Source organism: Microtus ochrogaster, chromosome 1 (genome assembly GCF_000317375.1).
Source record: "Microtus ochrogaster isolate Prairie Vole_2 chromosome 1, MicOch1.0, whole genome shotgun sequence".
Lineage (NCBI taxonomy): Eukaryota > Metazoa > Chordata > Mammalia > Rodentia > Cricetidae > Microtus > Microtus ochrogaster.
In genome coordinates this window covers 48,940,344-48,946,285 of record NC_022009.1, presented here as the reverse complement: position 1 = coordinate 48,946,285, position 5,942 = coordinate 48,940,344, and positions in this window count along the sequence as shown.

Here is a 5,942-nt window from a genome sequence, read left to right as displayed (position 1 = left end):
GCACAACACCAGCTCCTATGTGGGCCTGCGGCCATTTGTCTCTGAGGCTCCTGCTATACACTGGGTGATAGGAAGGGGCAGAAACCCCCAAAAGGACCAGATATGGGCACCAGCAACTGATATAACAGCATTCAGAAAGTTCCAGAACAAGGCCTTTTGGGCTGTCCCACACAGAGATACTTTGAGACAAACTTTGGAAGAACATCTGTTCCCTCATCAATTTGACCTGAGTTTTAGGATGGATGCTGATCGCCTTGGCTCAACCCAGATCTACAGGAATCAGGATTACTCCATTTTGACTGAATAACCACAAAAACACAAGGCCCCAGAACCAAGAGTCCCTACTAGGCCCCTACCTAGAGCCCAGAGTCAAAGCTGGGGCATTCAGAATTAACCCATAACAAGTCCGGGCCCTCAATCCCCAGAAGTCATCCTGCCCCACTGCTGCCAAACAACCCAGCCTTTCCCTACAGTCCTCTGTCCCTGGAGACTAAAGAGACAGATGGGCGTTCAGGATGAAGCAGCAAAACTGAAAAGAGCTCTTCAGACCTGTGGGCTAGGCAGAGTTTTACTGTAAAGAAAAGGAGCGTCCCACAGGGCAGCGGCAGAGCCAGCAGTCCTGCTTTGTCTCTGGATTTTTTAGTAAAGTTCTTTCCCATAACTCCTTGAGAGCACTTTGAGAAGGTGTCTGAAGCCACCATTGGGGTGATGGGTACCAAAGACATGGACAAGGACTAGAGGGTGAGAAGTGTGGGGATCAACCAGCCCCCTCTGTGGGATCCAAGGTTTCTGGCCCAGTCTCCACCCAGTTCACCATCCCGCTGGCCTCCAGCACAGACTTGCTTCCCACTTCTTATGCTGAAATTAAGGGCAAAGCCTGGGGCGCTAATGGTGGAATCAGAGGTGGACCCCTGGGGACCTGGGTGGAGGTCACTCTCCAGGACCACAACCTGTCCACCCACTAAGTACAGGCAGACAGGCCAGATCCTCACCCTGGAGGGCCTGAGCAAGGACACACACGTACACAAGAGTCATTCAAACTTAATTTTCCATCCTTGGGACATGAACTCACATTACAAAAAACTGGATTCTCTCATATGCAATGATGGTTCAGAAGCCAATAAGAAGGAAGAAGTCTTCTTGGAAAGGAAAAGTCAGCAGTCAATGACTTGCAGAAAATGCTTCAAGGATGAGAACATGTCTAGTAAGGATGCTAGGGTGGGCGTGGCCCTACTGGGCCCTGGGTGAAGGCATGAGAAAAACTATTACAACCATTTTGAGTGTCAGTTGGCCGAACACCCTTGTCATCATAAGTGGTGGTGGTCTCACAAAAGATCTAGAGCTTTATTAATAAAAAAGCCCAGAGACAGATAGATATTGGGGTTCAACCTGAAGGTCAGAAAAGCAAAGCAGTCAGCCTTTGGCTCTTACCTCTATCTCAATCCAAAATGGCGATGCTGCCTCTAGGAATCTCAGAATGAGACTGAGACTGAGAGCTGTCTCCTCCTGTTTTATGTTCCTCTGTAGTTCTGGGATTAAGGGTGTGCACCACTCCTGCCTGGTTTCTATGGCAAGCTAGTGTGGCTACTGGGATTAAAGGTGTATGTCATTGTGGTACTGGGATTAAAGTGTGTGTGTCATTGCTGACTGGTCTTTGTGGCTGTTTTACTTTTCTGACCCTCAGAAAAGCTTCATTTATAAAAATACAAAAGAAATCCCACTACAGAGATCCACACTGAGAGAGAGCCCAAGATCAGCACCACGGGACTTGGGGAAACTGAGCTGGAGATAAGACCATGACCAGACCACAGCCTCCAGGAGTCTGAGCCCTCTCCTATGCTGTGGTCCGGCTTCTAGGGGCTTTGGGGTACTCAGGGAAGGCAAGGATGGCAAAGGCACAGAGGGCCACCTCTACTGGGTGCAGAAGACCCAGGACTGGGAGGGTGACTGGTCTGACTGGAAGAGAGGCACTGCTCAGGGTGCATCCCAAGCCCCATCCCTGGCCAGCTCACAATAACATTGTGCATTTGTGCTGAGGGACGCGCCATCACTCACATTCACATGAATGTCAGACACAGTGGCAGAGCTTGCACAGACCCTCTCAAATGCATAGAGTCAGGTACCAGGCACATGCTTGTGCGTGTGAGCATGCACACATACACACGCGCGCGCGCACACACACACACACACACACACACACACACACCACTCTAAAACACAGATCTGCTCGGTCTTATGCTCAGGCACACACTGTCTTGGGAAGACAAGGCCTGACCCACATGCTTCTCCTGCCAGAACCTCCTAAGCCCTACCCACTTCTAAGCTGAGGCCTAGGTGCCCCTCTTCCCCAGCCTCTCATTCCTGAAGGCAGAGTGTCTTCTAATGGCTGTCCCTCCAAGCCATGAGACCCCACAAATACAGGGAGCAAAGGCTCAGTTTATGTGGCACAACGTGGCAGGAATTGTCACATAGGAGCAAATCCCACCTGCAAAGAAGGAGAATCCACAGAGAGCTGGACTCAGTCCAGACAACCAGGCTAGTAAGCCTGGCCTCGGCATACCATGAATGACCTCCTAGGACCAAAAGTCTACCTTCTCCTCTCTATTCCCTTATCAGTCCACTATTCAGGGATTGGGAAGTCCCCAAAAGACGTGATCCCATATAGGAATCCAAAGTGTGGCCTTTAGTGAATGGTTCTTCACACAGTGACCAAGGTAACTATCTCAAGATGAGGTCATCAAGGACTAGACTCGTGGACTTTCACCCAGTGGCAAGAGTCATAAAGACGGGGAGAAGCAGGGCCTGTGTTCTCCAAAGTCAAAGTATGAAAAGTGAAAGATGGCAACCAAGTCAGAAGCACTGTGTCCAACACTGCCCAGGCTGTGATCAGAAGCACTGTGTCCAACACTGCCCAGGCTGTGGGAGGATCACAAGGGATGGCCTAAGAGCTGTCACCACGGTCCACATGCAGCCACTGTGACCCCACACAGAAAGCATCTCTATGGGACCTCAGCTGTGACACACCTCATTAGCCATGGATGGATGCTGCATCTGAATCCCCTGTCCCCATTTACATGTTCCTTCGTCTTGATGACACACTGTAGCCAGCTACACCATGTTAGGATGATGTCCTAGGAGAATGTCCTATGACTAAGACTGGCAAACCCTAAGACCAAAAGGAGGTGACTGGGTCATGAGAGCAGCCTCATGGCAGGACATATGACCCTCAGTGACCCTCTGCGGACTAGGAAGCAGCTTTGACCAAACTGACCACAACAGCTCCCTGCTTCTCCCCTCCAACTTTGAACCGAGAGATGAACACTTACTGACTAAGCCGCTTGGCCTGTGGTATTCTGTAACAGTAACACAAATGACTAAGACAGGCAGCCACAATGTCCCCCATGTTGATGGTTCCAACTCATCCCTAGACTAATGACAGAACCTCCAGAGTCTCTTTGATACAGGCTGTGTGTCCTCCCAGAGGGCACCCAGGAGCACACTTCCTCCCCTCTCCATCTCCTAAACTCCCTTGACTGACTTCAATTTGCTCCACGCTTTCCAAGTCTGATCCAACAGCCTCTCCTCTGTGAAGTATCTATTCATGACTCCAACTCAGCACCTAGCACTGTTAACATGACCCCATCACACATGCTGACTTATAACCTTCCCCCTCCAGACAGGGCCATTCCTGAGCAAAAACTGTCTGGTGTCTGGTGCCTGCGTGAGGCTCCAGAGTCCTGTCATAACATAAATAAGGCACAATGACAGAGGTAGCCTAAGAGGCAGGAAGAAATTGTGGGGAGGGGACAAAGAGGGGTGTAGAGGACTGAGTGACAGGTGGAACCCTACCCTGACAATCTCTGAGAGGCCCTGTAGGGCAAAGGCCCATCCTGGGAAAGTTGATTCAGGGCTGCAAGGGTTGTGAATGGAGGTAGCACTAAACTCTGACCTGCTGACCTTCATGTTGGCCTCAGCCTGAGCATCTACGTTCTCAAGGAACTAGCCATGCGGGCAGCTGCAGCTCATGATGAGCCATTCCAGACACATGCTCCACCCTGATGTCAACCCTGTGACCTCAAAGATCTTCTCAGAAGCCTCCTTTGCTTAGGGACCTCTCTGGGGTAGCCTAGTTCCTTTGGCTCCCTGACAACACGCTCTTGGGTCTCCCCTTTCTCCTTAATTGTCCTCTCTCCCTCTCTATCTCTGTCTCAGGGTCTCTGAGCAACTAGATGTTTATTTCATTCCCTGTCATGCATCTCAGACCCCAACCTACCCCTATGGCCAGGCGTATGCAGTCCTGGCCCCACCAAAGCCCATGTGGTCAGACACACCTGTCTCCACCACAGCCAGACCACAGGCCACAATGTGGAGGTGGAACAGGAAGTGGGAGAGGGACCCCATCTAGGGGCCAGACACACAGTCATGCAGCCCCCTCAGCTCCTAGCCTGGCCCGTCCGGCAACGACACAGAGAGAACAGGGGATGCTGAGGACACAGCTTCCAGCCAAGGCCTTTCCTAGTCCCAAGATCCCTCCCTTAGGGCAGATGGCCTATAGCCATGAGGATGGACATTCAGTGTGGGACCACCTGGCCAAGGGAGGCCTGGCTGTTCCACTGTGGAGGACACTCAACAACCTTCTTAAGCAGGTGGGTCCCAGTAGGGTCTGGACTCCTCTGCTCACTGGCACACTGGGGAGTCTCAACCAGGCCAGGCCTGAAAACATAGAGTAGAGAAGCATTAGCAAGAAGGAGAAGGAGATTCAAAGAGCAAGAGACAGGGGAATACAGGATATGACCACAGGTACAAGGATCTGTCATGGGCTGAGATGCAGAAAACAGAAAACTCGATGAAACCCAACTTCCTGGAAAGCAGCAGCAAGAGACTTACAGGCTAGACTAGGACAAGGATTAGAAGACAGTAGCAAGGGATTGGGGTGACTCGAGCATCTGTGGCCGGGCTGAGTGGGCCCAGGTTTAGCTGAGCTGAGTTAGGCTGACCTGGGATGAGGAGGAACAAGGTAAGCCAAGTTGGGCTGACTCAGCTAGTCTAGAATGGGCTAAACTGAACTGGGCTAGTTTGAACTGGACTGGACTGGACTTTTCTGAGCTGGCTAAGATAGTCTGAGCCAGGCTAAGATGAGATGGGCTGTAGTGGACTAAGATGGGGCAAAATGGGCTGACTTGGGTGACTGGGCTACTCTAGAATGGGATGAGCTGAGCCAAACTGGTCTGAACTGGACTGGACTGAGCTAGACTGAGATACTCTAGAATGGGATGAGCTGAGCTAACTAGTTTGAACTGGACTGGACTGAGCTAGACTGGGCTAAGCTGGGCAGAGCTGAGTTAACTTAAAATGGAATAGACCAGTCTGAATTGGGCTGAGCTAAGCTAGCCTGGGCTGGGATGTGCTAAGCTAGCCTGGGTTAGTAGGCAAACTAGACTGAGCTAGGCTGAGCTGGGCTATACCAGGCTGAGCTTGGCTGGCATGAGCTGGGCTGGATTAGACTAGGATGGGATGAGCTATGTTGGCCTGGCCTACCTTAGACTGGGCTAGGCTGAGCCAATCTGAGGTGGGCTATTCTGGACTGAGATGGGATACAGTAGGCTTAGTTGGGCTGTCTAAGCTAGTCTAGAATGGACTGAGCTGGGCTTGGAGTGGTCTGAACTGGTTTAGCTTATCTGACTGGCCTGGGCTAGGCTGAGTTGAGTTGAGCAAGGTTAGACTGGACTGGTTGAACTAGCCTAGGCTGAGCTGAGTTGATTAGAACAGACCTAGGCTGAAATGGGCTTGCTGAAATGAACTGAGCTAAACTGGGTTGGGTGAGATTAGCTAAAATAGGCTGAGCTGGGCTAGGCTGAGATAAGTTAAGAAGAGCTGAGCAATACTAAGCAGGATGGAGTGGGATGTGATTGAATGGGGTGGGATGGAGTGGGATGGGTGGG